At 45.0% G+C, this 25423-nt stretch overlaps 1 protein-coding gene across 1 annotated transcript in view; it reads left to right on the forward strand.

Annotated features, from left to right (window-relative positions):
* The window catches only part of srpx (sushi-repeat containing protein X-linked), a 110798-nt gene that overhangs the window by 42443 nt on the left and 42932 nt on the right, over window positions 1-25423 (forward strand). The gene's annotated exons all lie outside the window — the stretch shown is intronic.

Below are 25423 nucleotides of genomic sequence, written 5' to 3' on the forward strand. Positions count from 1 at the left end.
GATGACGAACGTTATTTTCTCGGATTTATTTCTTTTGTTTGAGAAGTGTGAACATCACGGGCAATGCCAGCATTTGTTGCCTATCCCTAATTAAGCCTGAGAGCTTTAAATAAAATAGGTTGAGCGAAGATGTGTAAATTTTCTATAAAGCAACTGGAAATTAAGTTGCATTCTCTATTTCAGTTTGTCCATATGTTCATGCGTTCTGTTTGGAGAGACAATTATGCTTTTAAATCAACTATAATATATCACGTTACATCAAGCATGCGTTTCCAAATGGCCACACAGATGTGAAGGTGTTAGAGAGATTGCAGAAAGATTCATGGGGCAAGTTCCAGGATGAGGAACTTTAGTTACGAAAATAGATTGGAGAAGTTGGGACAGTTTTGCTTGGCGAAGAGAGGCTGAGAAGAGATTTGAAGGAGGTATTCAAAATCATGAGGGGGTCTGGACAGAGTAGATTGTTCCCATTTGTGGAAGGATGGAGAGCGAGAGGGCACAGAGTTAATTAATTGGCAAAATGAACAATGGCAACTTGACGCAGTGAGGATCTGGAATTTACAGCCTGTGTGTGTGATGGAGGGAGGTTCAATTGAGGCATTGAAGGGTGAATTGGATTGTTTTTGGAAAATAATGTGCAGGGTTATGGGGGAAAAAGACTGAATGGCCCCCTGTGCTAAAGCCCCCTGTGATTCAATCACTCATTTCCTGGAACATTGCACTTTTGTCTTGACAGTTGCTTTCCTGGTTCAAAGTAAACCGCAGAAAACCCTGATTTTAAGAGGCTGAATAATAATAATCGCTTATTGTCACAAGTAGGCTTCATTGAAGTTACTGTGAAAAGCCGGTGACGCGGCTGAAACATAAGGAACAAGTGAAGAGAGCATTCAGCAACACACATAGCTTTGTCAAGCTGTGTGAACTCAATGTTATTACAATTACACAGCTCTTCCCTTTGGTTTTTCCCTCAATGTTTGATACTCTGTAACTACAACACTGAAAAAATAAATCTTTTTATCGAGAAGCGTCCATCTCACCGAGGAGGTTTCGGGCTCACCCACATCCAATAACCTGCTTTGAAAACTCAAAGCCTCAAAAGCCAGATTCCTGCCCAAATATCTGATAGGCTAACATTCATGTGCTCCGTCCCCATAGGCTTAGAGCCCATTACATGGCTCACGAAGTAGTGCCCCTTCCTACGCTTCTCCCCGACCCCCTTACAGATCCCTGAAATACAAAAACAGAAACTCTTATTTGCAGTTACATACAGACGAAGAGGGTTACAGTAAGGGAGCTAAAAAAACAAAGTTCATGAGGTAAGTATCGGGTGACTTCCTAAGTCTTGCTGAATGTCTCACGACCCTTCAAGATTAGAAGCATCCTAGTCTACAGCAAGGGCAGGTAAATTGGCAGAGTCCAAATCTGGGTAGTATTGAATACCTCGTCAACTCTTTCTGTGGCCCCGGATTAATCCCCTTGAGAAAACCTTGGTTCTTAACGCCACCGCCTCAGCAAGTGGTATACTGGTAGCTGAGATTGGGACCACCTGCACCTTTTTGGGGATGACGGTTTCTTTCTTCTCAAATGAGCAATGGGTTTTTTAGCTTCATGGCCCTGTAGACTTATGACATAGGATAAAGGCCCAGTCCTGCTAGCAACTCTTCCAAATAACCATCTGGGCATCCAAAGTTTCACATCTACACTCAGTTGTTTGCTTTAAACAACCTGTCCTCTTCGCTATACAATGGTGGCTTTTCTGTGAGGCTTCTTTAGCCTCCACCCTACCTGACCGATTTGGGAAAATAAGGTCAAGCCAGTCTATATGCAGCCTCATCCACGAATGCCCCGGCTACTCCCAAGGACGCAAACCTGCTGTAAGCACGGAAGGATGTGTTGAGACTGGCAGTGGTTGCATCAGTTGACCATGCTTTCTATGTCATTGTCAATCCCTGGCCACCAAATGTAACTCTTGTCCAGGACCTTCATTTTAGATTTCCCAGGAAATTGCTGCGCAATTTTTGAAGAGGCTGCCTCCTGGGCAAGAGTGGACTTTCAGTGAAACACACAACATTGCAGCGTGAGACCCCGGCCAATAGGGGGGCCCCAAACGAAGGGGTGACTGTTATGGTGGGAATACCATGGAAACACCAATCAGAGCCTTGTAGCTCTAAATTTGCCGGGGGTAGCCGGGGCATTCGTGGATGAGGCTCCACATAGACTTCGCGGATCCCTTTTTGGGTATGATGTTTTTGATTGGGAAAGATGCCCATTCGAAGTGGCTGGATGTACAGGCTATGCATTTGACCACTGCAGCGGCCACTGTGGACAAGCTGCGCCAAATCTTTGTCATTCATGGCCTACCCGACGTGATAGACTTGCCTATCAGCAGAAAATACAGAACAACACGGGCTTTGATTAGTGGGTTACCCTTTGTGGAAAAACAGTTTACCAGATCTTGAGAGATGGTGGAGACTTGGAGCAGTTCAGGCATGGATCTCTTGAATTGGTGTGAGGTTTCTGAACTTTCATTGAATTAAGGTGAATTAAGGTGCAAAGTAACAGCCAGGTTTCTGGCATTCGATCTGTTGGGCAGCCTGAGGCAAAAGTGAGGTCACCGACCTAACATCGGGGTGAGAGCCTGCAAAGCTTCAGCGAGGTGAGGAGGAGAAGATGGGCGACTCATGACCTCCAGGCCAGGGTTGAGAAGGACGGGCATTCAATTGACCAGAAAGAAGAGAGCCCACAAGTCTCCCTCACAGCACCAGGGACCTGGGTTCAATTCTGGCCTTGAGTTTACTGTCTGTGGAGTTTGCACAAATTTCAGCTGCTTTTGCTTAAGGAGGCTTCACTCGATAGAAGATTCTGAAGACTTATTCATGAACGTTTAAATCAAGACAGATCATCCCCAGTCGATATGAAGAGGTACATGAACCTGGCAGCCAGAAATGCCGTAAGTTGAAGGCAAATCAAGAGGACAAAGCTAGGCAAAAAGACAGTTTGGCACTTACTTTAAACTACATCCACAAAACGCTTTGATAACATATCTGAAGAGGTTGGCCTGCCGCTTTCCGGAGACAACACATCATCTGAAAAACCTGAACAAAAAGTGGACTCTGAAATGGGACTGGAACTACAAGATAACTGCGCAAGCTTATTGTTCTTATGATGCCATTAGACATGACTTGGGAGGGGAAGGTTGGAGAAGTAGGCTGCAAGTGTTGGGCACACTGGATAAGTGGAGCTTGTTCAAGGAACAGCTACTGCGTGTTCTTGATAAGTACGTACCGGTCAGGCAGGGAGGAAGGCGTCGAGCGAGGGAACCGTGGTTTACCAAAGAAGTGGAATCTCTTGTTAAGAGGAAGAAGGAGGCCTATGTGAAGATGAGGTGTGAAGTTTCAGTTGGGGCGATGGATAGTTACAAGGTAGCGAGGAAGGATCTAAAGAGAGAGCTAAGACGAGCATGGAGGGGACATGAGAAGTATTTGGCAGGTAGGATCAAGGAAAACCCAAAAGCTTTCTATAGGTATGTCAGGAATAAAAGAATGACTAGGGTAAGAGTAGGGCCAGTCAAGGACAGGGATGGGAAGTTGTGTGTGGAGTCTGAAGAGATAGGCGAGATGCTAAATGAATATTTTTCGTCCGTATTCACTCAGGAAAAAGAGAATGTTGTGGAGGAGAATGCTGAGACCCAGGCTATTAGAATAGATGGCATTGAGGTACATAGGGAAGAGGTGTTGGCAATTCTGGACAGGCTGAAAATAGATAAGTCCCCGGGGCCTGATGGGATTTATCCTAGGATTCTCTGGGAAGCCAGGGAAGAGATTGCTGGGCCTTTGGCTTTGATTTTTATGTCATCATTGGCTACAGGAATAGTGCCAGAAGACTGGAGGATAGCAAATGTTGTCCCCTTGTTCAAGAAGGCGAGTAGAGACAACCCCGATAACTATAGACCAGTGAGCCTTACTTGTGTTGTGGGCAAAATCTTGGAAAGCTTTATAAGAGATAGGATGTATGATCGTCTGGAAAGGAATAATTTGATTAGACATAGTCAACACGGTTTTGTGAAGGGTAGGTCGTGCCTCACAAACCTTATTGAGTTCTTTGAGAAGGTGACCAAACAGGTGGATGAGGGTAAAGCAGTTGATGTGGTGTATATGGATTTCAGTAAAGCGGTTGATAAGGTTCCCCACTGTAGGCTACTTCAGAAAATACGGAGGCATGGGATTCAGGGAGATTTAGCAGTTTGGATCAGAAATTGGCTAGCTGGAAGAAGACAAAGGGTGGTGGCTGATGGGAAATGTTCAGACTGGGGTCCAGTTACTAGTGGTGTACCATGAGGATCTGTTTTGGGGCCACTGCTGTTTGTCATTTTTATAAATGACCTGGAGGAGGGCGTAAAAGAATGGGTGAGTAAATTTGCAGATGACACTGAAGTCGGTGGTGTTGTGGACAGTGCGGAAGGATGTTACAAGTTACAGAGGGACATAGATAAGCTGCAGCGCTGGGCTGAGAGGTGGCAAATGGAGTTTAATGCAGAAAAGTGTGAGGTGATTCATTTTGGAAGGAATAACAGGAAGACAGAGTACTGGGCTAATGGTATGATTCTTGGCAGTGTGGATGAGAGGAGAGATCTCGGTGTCCATGTACATAGATCCCTGAAAGTTGCCACCCAGGTTGAGAGGGTTGTTAAGAAGGCGGACGGTGTGTTAGCTTTTATTGGTAGAGGGATTGAGTTTCGGAGCCATGAGGTCATGTTGCAGCTGTACAAAACTCTGGTGCGGCCGCATTTGGAGTATTGTGTGCACATCTGGTCGCCGCATTATAGGAAGAATGTGGAAGCATCGGAAAGGGTGCAGAGGAGATTTACCAGAATGTTGCCTGGTATGGAGGGAAGATCTTATGAGGAAAGGCTGAGGGACTTGAGGCTGTTTTCGTTAGAGAGAAGAAGGTTAAGAGGTGACTTAATTGAGGCACACAAGATGATCAGAGGATAGGATAGGGTGGACAGTGAGAGCCTTTTTCCTCGGATGGTGATGTCTAGCACGAGGGGACATAGCTTTAAATTGAGCGGAGATAGATATAGGACAGATGTCAGAGGTAGGTTCTTTACTCAGAGTAGTAAGGGCGTGGAATGCCCTGCCTGCAACAGTAGTGGACTCGCCAACACTAAGGGCATTCAAATGGTTATTGGATAGACATATGGACGATAAGGGAATAGTGTAGATGGGCTTTAGCGTGGTTTCATAGGTCTGCGCAACATCGAGGGCCGAAGGACCTGTACTGCGCTGTAATGGTCTATGTTCTATTTATCTAGAGACAATGAAATCACTTTAAAGGGAAAGAGAAAATCATTATTGAGACTGTAAATGTTATTTATGTGATAATGGTTCAATTGCAGAGTAGAAGTGGATCTCTGAAGAAGACTGTTGAATTATTTTGTGTGCTTTTTGACAAAAATTTGGATGAGAATGCTAAGAGCCGCAGCACTAAGAGGTTAATTGAATTCTACCGGGAGGACATAGACACAAATGTTTTTGAAGATTAAGTGAAACAATTCATTCATTTTGTCAATAATGAGCTTTATGCTTCGAGATCACCAGCTGATTTGTACAGACTTGTACTTAATGGTTTGCAGGCAACCTTTCCAAATGTCGAAGGTCTTTTTAGCAATAATTGTCGCAAAAGCTTCCGGTGAACATTCTTTCTCTATTGGAAAGAGTGAAAAATCATCGGCGAAATACGATGAGTCAGGAACATTCGACAAGTTCAGCAAGACTGACAACTGAAAATGCATCCGTACAAGATTATACTGATGATGACATTGATGATTTTGTGAAGAAAAAGTACAGAAGAAAAGCCATCTAAGTTGCCATGGATTGCAAACAACTGATTTAAGCAAGAAAATCTAAAAAATCGGCCACTCTGCCATGTTCGCCTGTCTAAATTCTGTTCTTCAAGAGAGAACATCTGCTGGTCTGATAAAATAGCTAGTGGTCACATGCAGACAGTTATAACTAGTGAGTAGCCATCATCCACCATTGGTCTTTACGGGCCTTCACAAAGTCTCTTACTCCTCTGGACAGTTAAAGAATGGAATCCTGCCAGACAGTTGCCAGTAAAGCCACAGATATTCGACTTGGACTGGACATTCCACTACCTCCAAGCATTTGCTCCTCACTGGACTTTTTCTGGCTCATTCTGTCCTGCACTGACCTATGCTGTGCTGCAGTCATATCATTGGCTGATTCTCCATCGCGTTGCTCAGCAGCCAGTTCATGTGTGCTTGCCTCAAGACACAGATTGCAATATTGACCACCTGTACCGCCATGCTGACAGGTGGGCTTGGATTTCAATTTATCAATTATTGAAGCTTGTCGTCATAAGAGCACAACGGCAATCTAGCAAGCAGTGATTTGGGGTTCCTGTGCCTTGCATATTGTGAGCTGAGGTTGGGCGGGGTCAGGAGGGCATTGATGTCATTGGGGGGGTGGGGCTTGACATCATGGGAGGGGCTCGGCATCATTGGGGAGCACAGTCTTCCATATCATATGAGAGTATTTCACCGATGTCAAACAGTCATGCATCACAAGCAACAATGATGGGTTTATCCGTGTTGAAATGGGTCAGCAAGGCCGACAACTGCAGGGCCTGTTTGACTTAACCAAAAGACTTCCTCTGGGAATCTTTCCATCCAACATTGGTGCTTTTTTAGCATTAGATGCAGGGGTGACAAAATGGTCAACAAATTGGTTAAAAAGTGACTGTAATAATTGACCGTCCCCATAAAGGGTTTTAATTTTGATGTATTCCTTGGTTCTGGGACCTCTTTTATTGCCTTTAACTTCTCTTTGAGCAGGTGCATCAATTCTGAAACCTACATATGTGACCTGTGCCCCGGTTTCCTCCCACAAGTCCCGAAAGATGTGCTTGTTAAGTGAATTGGACATTCTGAAATCTCCCTCAGTGTACCCGAACAGGCGCCGCAGTGTGGCGACTAGGGGAATTTTACAGTAACTTCATTGCAGTGTTAATGTAAGCCTACTTGTGACATTAATAAAGATTCTTATTCTTATTCATCAGCCTGAAACGTGCATTTCTCTCGCTTTAGCTGAATATCGGCTTTTACTTGTTCCAACTTAATTCTCTGTTCCTCTGGTGTTGCCCATGTCACTAGGACATTGTCAAGATACTCAACAGCCTTCAGAATTATCTACAAAAATTGTGCACTGGAATATCGCACAGGCTGACAAGATACTGAAAGGCAATGTTGAAACAAGCATTTATGGGTATTTGTGGTCACAAACTTTCTTGACCCACCTTCCAGCTCAGGCTGCTGGTATGCGTGGCTTAATCCAACTTGGTGTATTTAAGGCCTCCTGCCAACTTGGCATATAAATCTTCTTTCCCGGGGTTAGGAGATTTATCTACTTTGGCAGCCTTGTTCATCATCATCTTATAATCATCGCAGATTCGGACTGTGTGGTCTGGCTTCAACACTGGGGCGATGGGTGCTGCCCGTTCTGAAAACTACTGGAATAATTACCCCCCAGGTCCTCCAGGCGCTTCAACATCACCTCCCTTTTTGGTGTAGACTATAAGGCACCAGTCTGGCATGAAAACATTTTGGTGTTGTTTCTGGTTCTACATGGATCTTTACCCTCATACCTTTGAGGTATCCTAACTCTCTCTGAAAGACCTCATGGTATTTCCATAGAAGCTCTTGGAAAACTCCGTCGGTGATGTTGAATATTTCTAATACTAATTCAATTTGATATTTTTCAGCCAATCACACGCCGCGAGGCTTGGCCTCTTTCCCTCCACAACAATTAATGGCAGCTCGGTTGACTGCTACTATGTTATTATGATACTGATATGGATGCCATCCCAAATATTTCAATGCCTCTCCAGTAGAGGTAGCTAAGGTTGTTGATGTACTGCTGCGGTTCACAGGCTGAAACCCTCCCTGCAGATCGTATGGTAGCACAGTGGTTAGCACTGTTGCTTCACAGGGCCACAGACCTGGGTTCAATTCCTGGCTTGAGTCACTGTGAGGAGTCTGCATGTTCTCCCTGTGTCTGCGTGGGTTTCCTCCGGGTCCTCGGTTTCCTCCCACAAGTCCCGAAAAACGTGCTTGTTCGGGGAATTGGACATTCTGAATTCTCCCTCCGTTTACCCGAACTAGGGGATTTTAACAGTAACGTCATTGCAGTGTTAATGTAAACCTACTTGTGCCACTACTAAAGATTATTATTATTAAATGTTTGCTCACCCGCTACTGTGGCACCCACCCATGTATCAACCCACATTTAGTGGACGGCCATTGACGCCGAGAATGATCTCAATGGGTGCGCTTTAGTAAATTTCATCATGTTAAGCTTATGTACTTCTGATTTTTCTTCAGGGTCTTCCTCAAGCTTGTTGGCTGGAGTCACCATTGTGTTTTTTATTTTGGGAACTTGAAAATGAAAGTTGCCATAGTCTCAGAGGACCAAAGGCTGCCCTCTCCTTTGCGAGAACTGACTGGTGATGATTTAACCTGAGGGTCACCACACCTCAGGCGAGGGAAATAGTTGAGAAGGGCTTTCATGTTAACCTCAGCCAGTACGGGAATTAAACCTGTGCTGTTGATATCTCTCTGCATCACAAACCGGCCATCCAGCCAGCTGAGCCAATTGACCTCCTGTGAACCTATAGCAGATTGTCTGGCTCTGCTTCTGGTTTGATAATGGCCTTTCTTATTACATCTGAAACAGCTTAATTCTTTATACCTGCATCTGTCCTCAGGATATTCTTCCCTCACGATGGTAACAAATCTCTAATTCTTGTGACCGCCGGCCACTTTTCTTCTTTTCTGGCTCCACTGCTCCCTCACTTCGGGAAAGTTGAGCGACCGCTGCTTCCCACCATAACTGGTTCGCCTCAGTCTGCATGCTTTGTCATACGAAAGCACTTTGCTCAGCCACTTTCTGCCAGCAACTTCTGAAACTTTAAGTTGTTAATCCCACAGACAAACTCGTCACTCAGCATGTTGCAGTGCGAAGTACCAAATTCACAATGTTCTGGCATTTGTCGAGGTCTGGCTACGATAGCAGATACCGTTTCACCCGGTCCTCTGATGGCATCTGGCTGTGTGAAATTTGTAGTGCTGCATGATAATGGGGGGGGGGGTCAGGGATTGCAATGGTCCCGCACTAATTAAAGGGCTTGGAGTCCAGAGCCTCCAGAGATATTAAGCTTTGCATGAGGTTATATGTTTGTGAGCTGCAAACAGTATGAGGATTATTTTTTTGTTTCTCTTTTGCCCTTATTTCATTGACAGCAAAAAAGTATTGAAGCCTTTCGACATATTTGGCCCCAACTTTCAACCTCCCGATTAAACGGATCAATTTTTCCAAATGGTGTCATAGCTATTCAACTGCTGACGATCTTCACTCTTTTCCCCCCCTACTCCAGTTTCCGACTGGTTTCCCTCGACAGGTCTGATTTACTCTCGTCGCCAATGTTATAATGCAAAGCAATCGACGAGGCAGTGTTGAAATACAACAGTGGTTTATTGAACTAAGGTGATCTGTATACACAGGATAGTACAACTACTACGCAGGGCTTGTTCCCACGACTCCCGGGCTAACTCTGACCAAGCTCCAAGATCCGTACCTAAACACCTGAGAGGCTAACATTCGCGTGCTCCATCCTCATAGGCTCATGGTACATCACGTGGCCACGATGTATCGTCCCTTAAAGGACCAGCCTTAAAGGGCTGGTTAGCTCAGTGGGCTAGATAGCTCGTTTGTGATGCAGACAGAAGTTAGCAGCACAGGTTAAATTCCCATACCAGCTTACCTGAACAGGCGCTGGAATGTGGCGACTAGGGGCTTTTCACAGTAACTTCATACTTGTGACAATAAAAGGTTATTATTATTACCACACCATCCATTTGTTTTTGCAATTATATTCACAAATAAATGGATGAGAACATTACCTCCACCCTCCCATGGTGCGTTTGGGCTGGTGGGATGTCGGGGATCACTTCAGGGGGCCTCGGCGATCGGGACGCCATTTCTCTCGCTACATTTTCGAGCTCTGCTTGCTGGAACTCACTACAAAATGAGCTGTGTGCAGCCGTGGCTATGCGTTCTCCCATCAGGGCCTTTATACACGATGGATAGCCATGTGTTTCTCGGCACTGTGAGCGCTGGGAAACACACGGCTAAACGTGCTTACTAGGGGACTTTGTTCCCTTTTGGGAGAATTACGCCCAATATCTATTCTGAAAAACTGAATATTGGGACAGCTGACTGAGCTGTCACAGAAATACAATTGGCACCCAGGGTGACGAGGAAAATCTAGTGCTACTACACACGATTACCACATGGTGGTAGTAGAGATACAGTTTATCTGGGACAATTTTCCTAGCCACCTACTTTTTAAAAATCATTTGTATTTGAGAGGATATTCTGTTCTTTGTTTAGATTGTTCTAAGAATGATAAAATGTCTAAATTAATTAGTAACAGTTGAATAATGTTGAATCAATTGGGGGAAAAATAGCAGAAAACAGTTTTTCATGAGCTGAGTAGAGTATGCATCTTTGAGAGAACAGATAATAAAGCAAAACATTATTATGTGTTCCAGGGGTTTGTTTGACTTTTGTCAGGGATGGGATGGGTGGAATTCTCACGGCGTCCACCGTGAGTCTTTAATGAGAGATCAAAGCTATCTTAAGGGGTGGATATAGTATCAGTGTTGCAGTCAGCTGCAAGTTTTGATCCAGTGCTCTTTAGGTGGACGATTTGTCTTTGGTTCATTTAAAAGGGCTTCACAGAGGCAAGCTAGTCGAATTGGCCGGTGAATTAAAAATAGACGTGCCAGCCAAAGCTAGGAAGGTAGAGGTAACTAAAGCAATTGCTCAGCATTTAAATTTTGAAAGAAATGTCTGAAATACCTTCTGGGTCGTGGCAACAATCTAAAATCCCGTTACAAATGAAATAATTGGAAATGCAGCAAAAAGAAAAAGAAATGGAAATTGAAATGAGGAGGTTGGAGTTAGAGAGGGAGTTCCAGCTTAAGGCACTGGAAATTAAAAGGGAGCTGCCTGGAGTTAAAGGGGAACTTAATCCTAGAACGGAACTCAGTGGCGATATGTTTAACTTTATACTGACCCCCCCAAAATCGGAAGGAACGGAAGTAGAAACCTTTTTTAGGGAATTTGAGTAAATAGCAGCCCAAATGGAGTGGCCGAAAATGGACATTATTACCCATGCACAGTAAATTGATGGGGTGGGCACAGGAAGTTTATGTTTCCGTTAGAGCGGGTGTCTAAGGATTATGATGAGGTAAAAAAGGGTATTCTGGGTGCATATGAATTGGTTCCCAAGGCATTTAGACAAAAGTTTCGGAATTTAGGAGATAGCCAAGTCATACTTCTGCCAAATTTGAAAGGGTTAAGCAGAACAATTTTAATAAATGGGTACGAGCATTGGGATTTGAAATTACCAATGAAGCTCTGAGAGAGGTCATTCTCTTAGAACAATTCAAGGATTCCTTACCTTCTGTGATAAAAATCCATGTTGAAGACCAAAGGGTGAAGACCGCTAAACAAGCAGCAATAATGGCTGACCATTATGAGCTGATACATAAAATTAAACATTTGTTCCGTTACCCCCATAATTTTGAAAAGGACAGAAGTGGAAGAGTTAAAGGAAGGCAGGGAACCAAGGTGAGGAATGGATAGCTGGGAATACCCCGAGACCTTGTCCTCGAACCAGGAAAGAAGATTCTCAGGGTGACGGTGAGACTCAAAGACTGTTATGGGCCAGGGTTGAGAGAACCCCAAAGTGTTTCATGGAGTTCACCTGACCCACAACTTTTAATAGATTGTGGTATGGGGCGCACACGGCTCACTCTACAGGTATTTTTGAAAACAAAACAATGTTTATTCTATGAACTCAAGTTAACCTTTCTAAAACAAACAGTGAACGTCTTAGTAACCAGTGAATCAAATACACCCTCCAAATAATACAACACTAAGTAATCTGTATGCTGTCCTTTTCACCCAGAAGACTTAACAAACCTTTAAACAGAAGCACTTTACATTCAATACTGAAAACATCTATAATTCTGAATTCACCAAATGATTAAAAGATAGTCCTTCATGGCAGGGAGATCAACAGTACAGCTGTTTTTTCTGACTTCACTTGCAACACACTGAAAAAGTAAACCAAAAAGACAGACACATAGAACATACAGTGCAGAGGGAGGCCATTTGGCCCATCGAGTCTGCACTGACCCACTTAAGCCCCCACTTCCACCCTATCCCCGTAACCAAATAACCCCTCCTAATCTATTTGGACACTAAGGACAATTTAGCATGGTCACTCCACCTAACCTGCACATCTTTGGACTGTGGGAGGAAACCGGAGCCCCGGAGGAAACCCACACAGACACGGGGAGAACGTGCAGACTCCACACAGACAGTGACCCAGTGGGGAAACGAACCTGGGACCCTGGCGCTATGAAGCCACAGTGCTATCCACTCGTGCTACCGTGCTGCCCTGACACACGCAAGCTTTTCTCAAAGTGAAACGAAAAAGCAGAACCAGAGCTCAGTTCCACCCACACTCTGACATCACTGCAGTAACATGAGCAGCTAACCATTTCTTAAAGCGACATTCTCATGACACCTCCACCCAAAAAAAAAAATAAACCATCAACTTCAAGTTGGTTTCATTTTTCACCTTTTCACCATCCTTTAAGAAATGCACACAGTAAATATACTTTATCGTTTCAAAAAACAACATACGCAATCAGGTATAATAATAGTCCTTTTTTTTTTTGTTCTTCCTCCAACTGAAATCCTTCTGTTTATCACATTCGTGACAAAGCATCGGCTGTCACGTTTTCCCATCCTGCTACATGTACTATTTTTAAATGAAATGGCTGTAACAATAAACTCCAGCAAAACAGCCTTGCATTGTTATTCCGGAATCGCTCCAAAAACATCGACGGATTATCATCAGTATATATAATGGTGTCAGACGGATTGCTGGTCACATAAATGTGAAAATGTTGCAAAGCCAGCACCAAACTCAAAGTCTCCTTCTCAATTGTTGAATACTACTTCTGGTGAGAATTCAATTTCTTTGAAAAATAACCAATAGGCCGCTCTAACCCTTCGTCGTCATCTTGTAGAAGCACCGCACCTACGCCCACATCACTCTCATCAACCGCCACTTTGAATGGTTTTGTATAATTTGGGATGGCTAACACAGGAACAATGAGTCCTCAACATTGTCTTTAATGTCTGATGCCACCTTTCTAACGCTCCCTGCGATTCTGTAAACATCTTAGCAACCATCAATTCAAATACAACCCCCCAAAGAATACAACACTAAGGGATCCTTAATAACTTCCCAAACAACACCCAGAAGACAAAAGAAACACCTTTGAACAGAAGCACATTAGGTTTACATTCACTACTGAGAACATTTATAATTCTGAATTCACCAAATGATCAAGAGATAGTCTTTCATTGGCAGAGCGATCAACAGTACACCTGCTCTGTCTGGCTTCAGCTCCAACACTGAAAACGAAACTGCAGCAAACAGCCTAAAATGACAGTGAAACGCTGAGACAGCCCAGCTCCACCCACACTCTGACATCGCTGATAAACACCCATTTCTTAAAGGTACTCTCACATGACAAGAGCCCGCAGAATGAGACGCTTAATGTTTCCTGTTAAATTTTTTTTCTGTTTACATTCTGTCCAGCCAACTGTAAACCATCACGACAGCAACCATTTTATGTGGGAGAGTACGGCCTCGTTCTGGTGACGGGAGCGGTAAGAGAGGGAGGTATGAGCGCGCACAGCAAAGAGCAGTGGGAGTTGAGGGGAATGCGGGGGGGGGGGGGGGCACCACACTAGTGAGGAAACTAGCACCAGGAATCATGCAGGAGAGCGAGGCCGCAGCGCGTCCCACACGAGGGGGAAAGCACCTAGCCGGGGGAGGGGGGGCGGCGGGGCGCAGCCATCGGGTACAGGGGGACAACTAGGGGAAGAAATGGGGGAGAGGGGATTAGCTGTAGGTTGGGGGGGAAAGAAGACTGGGGTGGGGAGAGGAGAAACCACAAGGGAGAGATGGGTAAAGAAATGGAGGGGATTAGGCTGGCTACAACAGGCCACACATGGCTCCTTGGAACAAATATCCGCCTCATCCTCCACCTGTTCTTGTTCTTTTTCAGCCATCTGATCAAAAATGGTTTCTGATAATTGCACTTCCACTTCATCTTCACTCTTTGATTTCTTCTCTTGTCTTAACCTGTGACTTTGCGATCTTGTTACTACACAATCTGGAAAAATCCAATGATATACGTCCTTCAACACTTCAGTTGTCTGATTTTGCATTGGCTTATGAACCACAGGAGGCATCACTCCCACCTGCGATCCAGCTATATCATTACCCAAGATAAACTGTATTCCTGGATAAGATAGTTTCTCTATTACCCCTACTACCACTTCACCCCTCTTCACTGGACTTTCCAACCTTACCTTATATAATTGAACACTACTCTCACGCTGAATTGCACATATTACCACCTTTTCTGGCAACATTCTTCCCAAACTACATAACTCCTCATCTCTTACCATTAAAGATTGACTAGCTCCCGTATCTCTTAAAATTGTGACTTCTTTACCTGCTCCTCCTGATACACATGAGTAAACCTTACCCACGCAAGTAAATTCTTTAAAGACATCTGGCACCTTCTTATCAATCACCTCTTGATCAGGCTGTACAATCTTCTGCACCTCCTTCGCTTCACTTGGGCTTTCCTTTACCACTTTAACAAACCCTACTGTCTTGTCCTGTTTTACCACATCAGCTTTCCCAGTGCTTTTCTTCAACCACTAACACTGTGACTTTACATGGCCTAGTTTATTACAGTGAAAACATTTGAAACTTTTCATGTCTCTTCCACCCTCCTGGATTTCTTTTTTTAAACTGAGGTACACTCTCCTTATTATCTCCCATCAGATCACCTTTACTTTTACCAGTTGATTATTTCTCATGTCCCCAGTTTCTAACCCTCACAGGCTGAAACTGATGTCGGAAACCAAGCTTTGATTTATGAACAAATTCATAATCATCTGCCATTTCTGCTGCTCATCTCTCAGTTTTAACCCTCTGCTCTTCCACATGAGTTCTCACTACATCAGAAATTGCATTTTTAAACTCCTCCAAAAGTATAATTTCTCTGAGTGCTTCATATGTTTGGTCTATTTTCAAAGACCTTATCCACCTATCAAAATTACTCTGTTTGATCCTTTCAAACTTCATGTATGTTTGACCAAATTCTTTCCTTAAATTTCTAAACCTTTGTAGGTTTCAGGCACTAGTTCATATACACCTAAGATGGATTTTTCTCCTCCTCATATGTCCCAGATACCTCCTCCGATAGTGATGCAAACACTTCACTAGCCCTACCCATCAGCTTTGTTTGAATCAGTAATACCCACATGTCCTGTGGCCATTTCATTTGTTTAGCCACCTTCTCAAATGAAATGAAAAAGGCTTCTACCTCCTTCTCATCAAACCTTGGCAATGCTTGGACATATTTAAATAGATCCCCACCAAGCCTTCGACTTTGACGCTCTTTCTCATTATCCTCATCACTATCCTCTAACTGTATGTTTCCCTTTACATCCGCCAATTTTAACTGACTGTCATGTTTCATGGCCATTTTCTGAAGTTCAAACTCTCTCTATATCTTTTTCCCTGATCTGTATCTCCCTTTCTCTTTCTTTTTGTTCTGCTAGGGATATTCTTTCTTTTCTTCTTTCTTCTCTCTCTCTTTTTCCTCTCTCTCTCTTTTGTACTCAAGCCACTTTAATTCTTTCTCATGTTCCATTTGATTAAGTTGTAACTGAATTTTTGCCATTTCCAGTGAGTCAAACTGTATCTCGGGCAACCTTAAATGCCTAGCCACCGCCATAATTACCTCATCTTTTCGCATTTTGTCAGGTAATGTTAACTGCAATGTTGTTGCCAAATCTAACAGTCTGCTTTTAGTCTCTGTCTGTAAGTTACTGCGTGTGACCGTCTCCACCGCCAAAACCTTCAGAGCCTCTGAAAGAGCCATTGTCCACAACGCACTCCCCACTTAAACTAAAATACCACACCTGAAAAGCAACCACAATATGCTCACCCCTCACTGTCTTTAAGTTCACTAAGCCAGTCCACGAGCCCCCAGTTTGTTATGGGCCAGGGTTTAGAGAACCCCAAAGTGTATCATGGAGTTCACCTGACCCACAACTTTTAATAGATTGTGATATGGGGAGCACACGGCCCACTCTACAGGTGTGGTACAGCAGAAATGGAAAAGTATTTTTTAAAGCAAAACAATGTTTATTCTATGAACTCAAGTTAACTTTTTTAAAACATACACTGAACATCTTAGCAACCATCAATTCAAATACAACCCCCAAAGAATACAACACTAAGGAATCCTTAATAACTTCCCAAACAACACCCAGAAGACAAAAGAAACACCTTTTAACAGAAGCACATTCGGTTTACATTCACTACTGAGAACATTTATAATTCTGAATTCACCAAATGATCAAGAGATAGTCTTTTATGGCAGAGAGAACAGCAGTACACCTGCTTGGTCTGGCTTCAGCTCCAACACTGAAAACGAAACTGCAGCAAACAGCCTAAAACGACAGTAAAACGCTGAGACAGCCCAGCTCCACCCGCACTCTGACATCGCTGATAAACACCCATTTCGTAAAGGTACTCTCACATGACAAGAGCCCGCAGAATGAGATGCTTAATGTTTCCTGTTAAATTTTTTTTCTGTTTACATTCTGTCCAGCCAACTGTAAACTATCACTACAGCAACCATTTTATGTGGGAGAGTACGGCCTCGTTCTGGTGACGGGAGCGGTAAGAGAGGGAGTTATGAGCGCGCACAGCAAAGAGCAGTGGGAGGTGAGGGGAATGGTGGACAGAGAGCCCAGAGATCGGGTGACAGAAGGATGTGCAACAAGCCACGGGAGGGAGGGGGGCACCACACTAGTGAGGAAACTAGCACCAGGAATCATGCAGGAGAGCGAGGCCGCAGCGCGTCCCACGCGAGGGGGAAAGCACTTAGCCGGGGGAGGGGGGCGGCGGGGCGCAGCCATCGGGTACAGGAGGACAACTAGGGGAAGAAATGGGGGAGAGGGGATTAGCTGTAGTTTGGGGGGGAAAGAAGACTGGGGTGGGGAGAGGAGAAACCACAAAGGAGAGATGGGTAAAGAAATGGAGGGGATTAGGCTGGCTACAACAGGCCACACATGGCTCCTTGGAACAAAATGGCACTGCAAGAAACAACTTGGACAGTCCCCTAACAAAGGGAAACCCCGGAGTGCAGGGGCGCGTCCACCAGGTATGTATAGTTGATCCCGCAGGAGCAGGGGGGTCAAAAACCTCCCATCAGGATAGTCGCCTGGAATGTCAGGGGACTTAGCGGCCCAGTGAAAAGACCAGAGTCTTCGCCCAACTGAAAAGAATGAAAGCTGACATAGTCTTTCTCCAAGAGACATACCTGAGAGCGAAGGACTGACTGTGGGTAAGGAAGGGATGGGTGGGACAGACCTATAATTCCTGCTGCGGGACGAGGGCCAGGGGGGTAGCCATTCTGCTAAATAAGGGGACAAGAATGGTTACGGACCCAGGGGGGGCGGTAAGTCATGGTCAGCGGTGTCTAGATGGGGCACCGGTAGTCCTGGTGAATGTGTACGTTCCTCGCTGTGACGACACGGAGTTTGTAAAAAAGACCATGGCCAGGTCGAATCCCAAAAGGGGAAAGACCTCCAATATGCAAAGGAACTCAGCCTACTCATTAGGCGGATGAGGGCACTGGACCCATGGCAATTCAGCCAACCCGTGGAGAAGGAGTTCTTCTCCCAAGTACATAATGTCTATTCACGGCTAGTAAGAGCGGAATCTTTGCGATCGTAATCTCCGATCACGCTCCACATTATACGGATGTGAGGTTGGAGACTGGCTGTGCCCCATGCCCCACATGGAGGTTGGACACGGCACTCCTGGCAGATAAGGCTTTCTGCGAGAAAATGTCACAGGCCACAGATAACCAGAATGGGAAGGTCCCACCCTCAACCTTCTGGGAGGCGCTGAAGGCTGTGATTGGATGAAATTGTAGCCTACAAGATATGGAGAGATAGGGAAGAGAGGACGGCTTGGCAATATCTAGTTGACTCCATACTGAAAGTAGACGAGTGATACTCCGAGGCCCCGAAATTAGAGCTCGTGGTGGAGAGGGGAAAGCTACAGATGGACTTCGACCTGCTTTCCATGTGGAAAGCAGAGCACCAACTCAGCCAGGCATGGGAGATTCTGTATGAACATGGAGAGAAGGCTAACCGCCTGCTGGCTCATCAGCTGAGAAAACAGGCAGCCACGAGGGAAATAGCCAATATTAGGGATAGGAAAGAAATTAGTAACGGAGCCGGAAAAAAATCAATAAGTCATTTGAGACCTTCTACCGAGATCTGCACACCTCGAAGCCCCCAGCAGGGGACTCGGCGATGAAGCAGTTCATTGATGGACTGGACCTGCCAGTTGTGTGGGAGGATAGGAGACAGGGCCTGGAAGCACCACTAGAATTGGGAGAATTCATGGAGATTATTAGCTCCACGCAGGCGGGGAAGGCTCTGGGACCGGATGGATTCCTGGCAAACGTCTACAAACGATTTGCGACAGCACTGGCCCCGAACCTGCAGGAGATGTTCACAGACTCGGTGGCCAGGGGCACCCTGCTGCCTATGCTAGCATAAGCCTCAATCTCGCTAATACCCAAGAATGACATATACCCATCAAAATGCAGTTCATACAGACCCATCTCTCTGCTAAACGCAGACACACAAATACTTGCCAAGGTCCGAGCCAAAAGGCTGGAGGACTGCGTACCAGAGGTGGTAGCAGAAGACCAGACGGGCTTTGTCAAGGATAGACAGCTAACATTGAACATCAGGCGCCTACTGAATGTGATCATGATCCCATCCGGAGAGAGAACACCTGAAGTGATCGTCTCCCTAGATGCAGAAAAGGCCTTCGACAAGAGTCGAATAGAAGTACCTCATGGAGGTACTGGAGTGGTTCGGGCTTGGAACAGAGTTCACCGCCTGGGTGAAACTCCTGTATAATGCTCCCATGGCAAGCATACGGACAAATATCACCAGCTCTAAGTACTTCCAGCTGCACAAAGGCACAAGGCAGGGATGCCTGTTATCCCTGCTGCTATTCGCCCTAGCAATCGAACCACTAGCGATCGCGCTTAAGGCGGCAAAGAATTGGAAAAGGATCCGGAGAAGAAACAAGAGAGCAGAGTCTCGCCCTCTGTGGATGACCAGCTCCTCCACACCTCAGACCTGCGAAGCAGCATCGAAGGAATCATGGTGTTCTTGAAAGAGTTTGGAGCCTTGTTGGGCTATAAACTTAACCTGAGCAAAGCAAGATCCTCCTGGTGACCCCGCAAGGAGTAGGGGCAGAGCTGGAGTGGCTGCCTTTTAAACAGGCCCGACACAAATTCCGCTACCTGGGGATCCAAATCACTCAGGACTGGACAGAAATCCACAAGTGGAACCTGACCAGTCTAACAGAGGAAGTTAAAAAGGACCTACAGAGATGGAACACACGCCCACCCTCCCTGGTGGGGAGGTTGCCGATGATTAAAATGAACGTACTAGCCAGGTTCGTCTTGCTGTTCAGGTCCATCTCCATCTACATCACCAAGGCCTTTTTCAATTAACTGGACAAACTGATTATGGTGTTTGTGTCGGGCGGGAAGAATGCAAGGATCCCAAAGAGAGTCCTGCAGAGAACGAGATCCATGGGGGCACCTAGCCCTCCCAACCCTACAATATTACCACTGGGCAGCGACTGCAGAGAGAGTAAAGGGGTGGATGAAGGAGCCAGAAGTCGAGTGGGTGCTTATGGACGAGGGCTCCTGCAGGGAGGCCTCCACGGGCGGCACTCCCATCCCCACCTAATAAATGTTGAATGAGCCCAGTGGTGGACGCAACACTCCGGTCGTGGAACCAACCATGAAATGTCTGCCAAAGCCTCCATCTGCATAGGTCCACGCCGTCAACTATGGATGCCACATTTAAAAGGTGGAGAGAGATTTTGGCGCGGAGGCTTGGAGAATCCAGCCCCGGGACTTTTAGACCAACAACAGGCTGACAACGCTCGAAGAGCTGACAGAAAGATTCCAGCTGACGGAGGGGAAACAAATTTAGGTACCTACAACTCAAAAACTTCCTACAAAGGGAAACAAGGATGGACCCGCGACCACCACGACAATCACTGATCGAGGACTTGTTGGACGCGGACATCTTGGGGGAAAAGCAACGGTGGCGTCATGCACGGGCAACTGTTAAGGGGGGCCAACACCTAACTGGACGGTACGATGGAGAAGTGGGAGGTGGACTTGGGGTTTGAAATAGGGTGGGGACACTGGAGTGAAACACTGCACAGTGTCAACTCAACCGCCAGATGTGCAAGGCTAAGACCAATGCAGTTAAAAGTGGTACACAGAGCCCACTTAATTAGAACCTGAATGAGCAGGTTCATCCCAGAGGTATAAGATAGATGCAAACGGTGCCAAGGCGGCCCGACCAACCACGCCCTCATGTTCTAGTCTTGCCCAGACACGCTGGGTTTTGGACAGACTTCTTCGAGGCAATGGCCAATGTGGTGGGGATGAGGGTGGAGCCATGCCCAGGAGTTGCAGTCTTCGGGGTATCAGAACAGCCAGATCTTTTCATGGGGAGGAGGGCCAACACACTGTTCGGCTGGAGGTCAGCAGCACCACCTAAAGCTGCAGACTGGCTGTCCGACCTGTTGGAATTTCTCCAAATGGAGAAAATTAAATTTGCCATCTGAGGGTCGGAAGAAGGCTTCCACAAAGCATGGGAGCCATTTGCTCGGTTGTTCCAAGACATGTTTGTAGCCAACAACTAGGAAGCCTAAGAACAGGAGGGGTTAGCCACAACAGAGTAAGGAAGGGGGAGGGGGAGGGAAGAGGGAGTGAGGTCAGGGAAACATGGAACTCAACCAAGCCCAACTAAAGAAGCATGAGACATGAGGGGGCGGGGGGTCAGGTACAACACCTGAACCAAAAGGAAAAAAAAAAGAGAAAACCGGTGGGGAGCAAAACGCAGGAAACCACAATTGCCACTGCAAATAGTGTAAGGAGGAAAAAAATAAACTACGATATATGTATGGAAATAGTTGAAGCCGACTGATGTGTAAATAGTTTTCGTTTTACTTATATTATCTATTTTTCTCCTACTGTTCATTTTTATATTTGTTTTATATACCAAAACATTCAATAAAAACATGTTCAAAGAAAAGGAAACTTTAGCATTTCTCCTAACTCTTCAGCACTTTGAAGTTTCTGTCCCACATGAAAATAAACAAAGCTTAGTTTACACCGACCATAATCCGCTTGCGTTTATAGAAAAGTTTAAATTCCAGAACGCAAGATTATTCCATTGGAGTTTATTATTTCAACAGTTCAATGTTGAAATTGTACACATCTTCGGAAAGGATAATGTGATAGTGGATTTTTTGTCACAGATCTAAGGACTGATTAGTTACTAATGAAGGAATTGGGAAGGAAATTTATGTCATAAGGATGGATGAATGAATATGTGCTTGTGATTTTTGTCTTGCATATGTCATAATCAAATGTCTGTGCCCTGAAGTTTCATTCCTTTTTGGGAGGGAGGTATGTAAGGGCCCTTCCTTTGATTCCCTTCTTTCCCATTTTTATTTATCCATTAGCATTTTTCATCCATGGTAGTTTAATGGAGGCATACCTTTAAGTCGAGCAGAGGAAGTGAGGAACTCAAAGGTTATAAAATAGTACACTGTTGTATTGGAGAAATAGCGTTTTTAACAGCAGAACTCAGACTTATTGGCACCTGAGCGATTGAAGGAACTCAGTTCGATTGGTTGGCTGGTGGCCAATGAATTGGCCAAAAGGCCATATCCTGCCCGGCGACAGGAAGTGATTGGGTCCTACCCAAGTGGGATGGTTTTCAGAGAGCCAAGGAAAAGGACAGTTGGGTCCTGGATGCTCCAGGAAGAAGCTGTGAGTCTCATTCTTTGAAAAAACTGCATAGCTGCTGCATTTCTGAACCTAGAGATCAGCTGGATGAACCTACAGTGAAAACCATTACAGACTGAAAGCAGAAATCTCGAACTGAAAGCCTAGACTGGAGGAAGGTATGCTAGAAGACAACCATCTGAAACAAAAGGCACGTACTTTAATCAATATTTTAAAAAATATATTTTTTATTCTCCTCCTTTATCACATTTTCTCCCAGATTTACACCCAACAATAAATAATCAGTAACGAATGTAATGTTTTTCATCAGTATTTTTTATACCACTCTGTCCCCTCTGTGTTTGTGTGTGTGTAGAGGGTGGGGTGAACTAAAGGGGAGGATAGGAATTCGATAATTAACAAGTTGTATTTGGATTATTATTTTTAATAAAATTAATTGTGTTTAAATTTACAAATCTGGTGACTGTAGTTATTGGTCAGCCAAGAACCAAAGGTGTCTTTCTGAGATTTATTTGTCAATTTAAATCGTGTTGCAACTCTGGGTCAAGTGGAACTGGAATTGACCGTGCACTAGCCCAGAGGGTCGTAACGAAGGTTATTGCAACAAATAAAAGCTCATGGTGTAGGGGGTAATATTATTTGCATGGGTAGAATATTGATTAGCCAACAGGAAACAGTTAGCATAAATGGGTCCTTTTTCTGGCTGACAGGGTGTGACGAGTGGTGTGCCACAGGGATCAACTCTGGGACCTCAACATTTTACAATTTATATAAATCACTTGGATGAAGGGACTGAAGATATGGTTGCTAAATTTTCTGCCGAGATAAAGATGGGTAGGAATGTAAATTGTGAAGAGGCTACAAAGGGCCATATGTTGTGATTGCTCAAATGGAGTATATTGTGAGCAAATATGAAATTGTCTGTTTTGGCCAACCTCGCATCAAAGCCCGTCCAGTGGATTTCTTGATGAGGGCGTCGGAACATCTTGGTGGGGGGTGCGAGCATTGGGGGGAAGAGACTCGGGCTTCAAGCCCGCTAATTGCATGCATATGCATGCTTAACATTGATTTACATGTTCCCACCGCTGTGGGGCAGGAAGTTCGCTGAGGCCAGTGGCAAGGCAGTGCAGATTGAAACGGATCTGGCACCCGGCGCCGATCCTGTGTTTTGGGCGATCCGCCATTCTCCGCCCAATCGGGAATCCCAAAACCGGCGTCGTGCAATGGAGAATCCACCCCATAACGCACTGATGATAGCTAATCAAATTGTGTATGAAATGCAAATGAAGGCAATTACATTGTTGAGAAGTAATTCCAGTGTGACTTAGCACTTGACAATTACATCCTAATACAGATCTATGGCCTCATTTTAGGCTATTGTGTTATTGCTCTTTGTTGGAGCAATTCAAAGCTAGTCCCATTGCCTCTTTCGTTCCCAAGCCCTGTCACTTTCAAATATTCAAACATTCGCCAACTCCTCCTCCGCCTGCTCAAGGCTCAGCCTCATGCAGTTCAAAGTGGTGTACAGAGCACACCTTATCAGAACCCGAAACAGCAGGTTCTTCCTGTAGGTGGAGGATAAATGTGAACGGTGCCAGAGGGGCCAGGCCAAACACACCTACATGTTCTAGGCTTGTCCCAAACTTGCTGGGTTGTGGACACCGCCTTCTCGAGGCAATTCCAAGGTTGTGAAGGTGAGGGTGAAGCCCTGCCCACACGTGGCAATCTTCGGGGTATCGGAGCAGCCAGAGCTACACATGGGGAAGGATGCTAATGTCCTTGCTTTCGCTTCCCTAATCGCACGTCGGAGAATCCTGCTTGGCTGGCGATCGGCAGCACAACCCAAAGCTGCAGACTGGCTCGCTGACCTCTCGGAATTTCTTCATCTGGAGAAGATTAAGTATGCCATCCGAGGGTCGGAGGAAGGCTTCCTGAACACATGGGGCAGTTTGTCGGCCTGTCCCAGAACCTGATTGAGGCCAGCAACAATGAATAGACAGGGAAACGGGAAAGTTAGAAAGAAAAAGGAGAGGAAAAAGAAAGGCAGGGGGAACCATAGGAATGCGCAACCCGGGGGGAGGGGGGGGAGATGAGAAAAGGCTGGAGAGACACAAAAGGGACAACGCGGGAGGCCACAAGGGAAACAAGGCTGAAGCTGACGGGGGGAAGAAAAGGAACTGGAGAGGAAAGTGGGGGGGAACACCCCCCACACCGACCGGGGCGGACACAAAGGGGGGGGGCAGAGAAGGGCAGGCAGGAGGGGCGGGGGGGGGGGGGGGGGGCGGGACGGAGAGACCACACGCCGAGCCAGATGGCGGCAGACTGTATAGGAGAACTTAAGGAAAGGAAAAGACAAACCTTTCTGTATTGTACAGTGAATGAACATGGCCAGCAATGTACATAACTTTATAATTTTTGAAAATGCCAATAAGAAGATTTTAAAGAAAAATATTGAAACATTCTTCTGTTAGGGTTACAATATATTTCTGATGAATGAACCATTTTTGAAGGCATCCTTTTTCGACAATTAATAATGTACCATATACACAATCTATAACTAGCTTCTCTTCTACTGGGCAGTGTCTTACATATAACCCAACAACACCTAGCAAAAAGTTGGTTCTTCGACTGGTTACCAATGCGATAGGCAATTTACATTGTGTGCATATTTTTATGTATTTACTGTCCGCTTCCATATCTTTGGAATAGCCATCTGCAATGTGATTTAATGTGAACTGAGAACACAAATGGCTTTGTTTACATTACAGTAAGTAGGAAAATCTGTATGAAAGGAAGATAAAAGAATGATGTTTTAAAAGCATAAAATCCTGTATTTGTACAGTAGGTCAGTATGTTCATTTCAGTAAATCCACTTTTTAAAAAAACAATATCTTCAAGAAATCACACTTGTGAAATATGTAAATTAAATTAATTGCTTTGTACAATTAGTAGTGACAATGTTGCTGAAATGCTTAGCAACAGCATGTGGAAGGGAAGGATTGAGGAATTCCTTGAGGGCGAAGGGAATAAGGACAGGGTGGGAAGAGGCAATTAGAGAGGGAAGAAACTTGTGTTCAGTATAAACCTCAGCATGAACCAGTTGGGTCAACTTGGCAATTCATTGAAACAAATTACATTTTCCCAAAGTACAAATTTGGCCTGAATCTGGTTTAATTACATCTAATCTTGCAAAGGAACTGGTTTAAAGATGACTAAAAATGAAACTTTCAACCTTAAACGTCTCTAAGTTGTGTTACTTTGATGTTAGGAAAGCACATGCTGTAAGTACAC

The sequence above is a fragment of the Scyliorhinus torazame genome, chromosome 8, assembly GCF_047496885.1.
Source record: "Scyliorhinus torazame isolate Kashiwa2021f chromosome 8, sScyTor2.1, whole genome shotgun sequence".
Classification (NCBI taxonomy): Eukaryota; Metazoa; Chordata; class Chondrichthyes; order Carcharhiniformes; family Scyliorhinidae; genus Scyliorhinus; species Scyliorhinus torazame.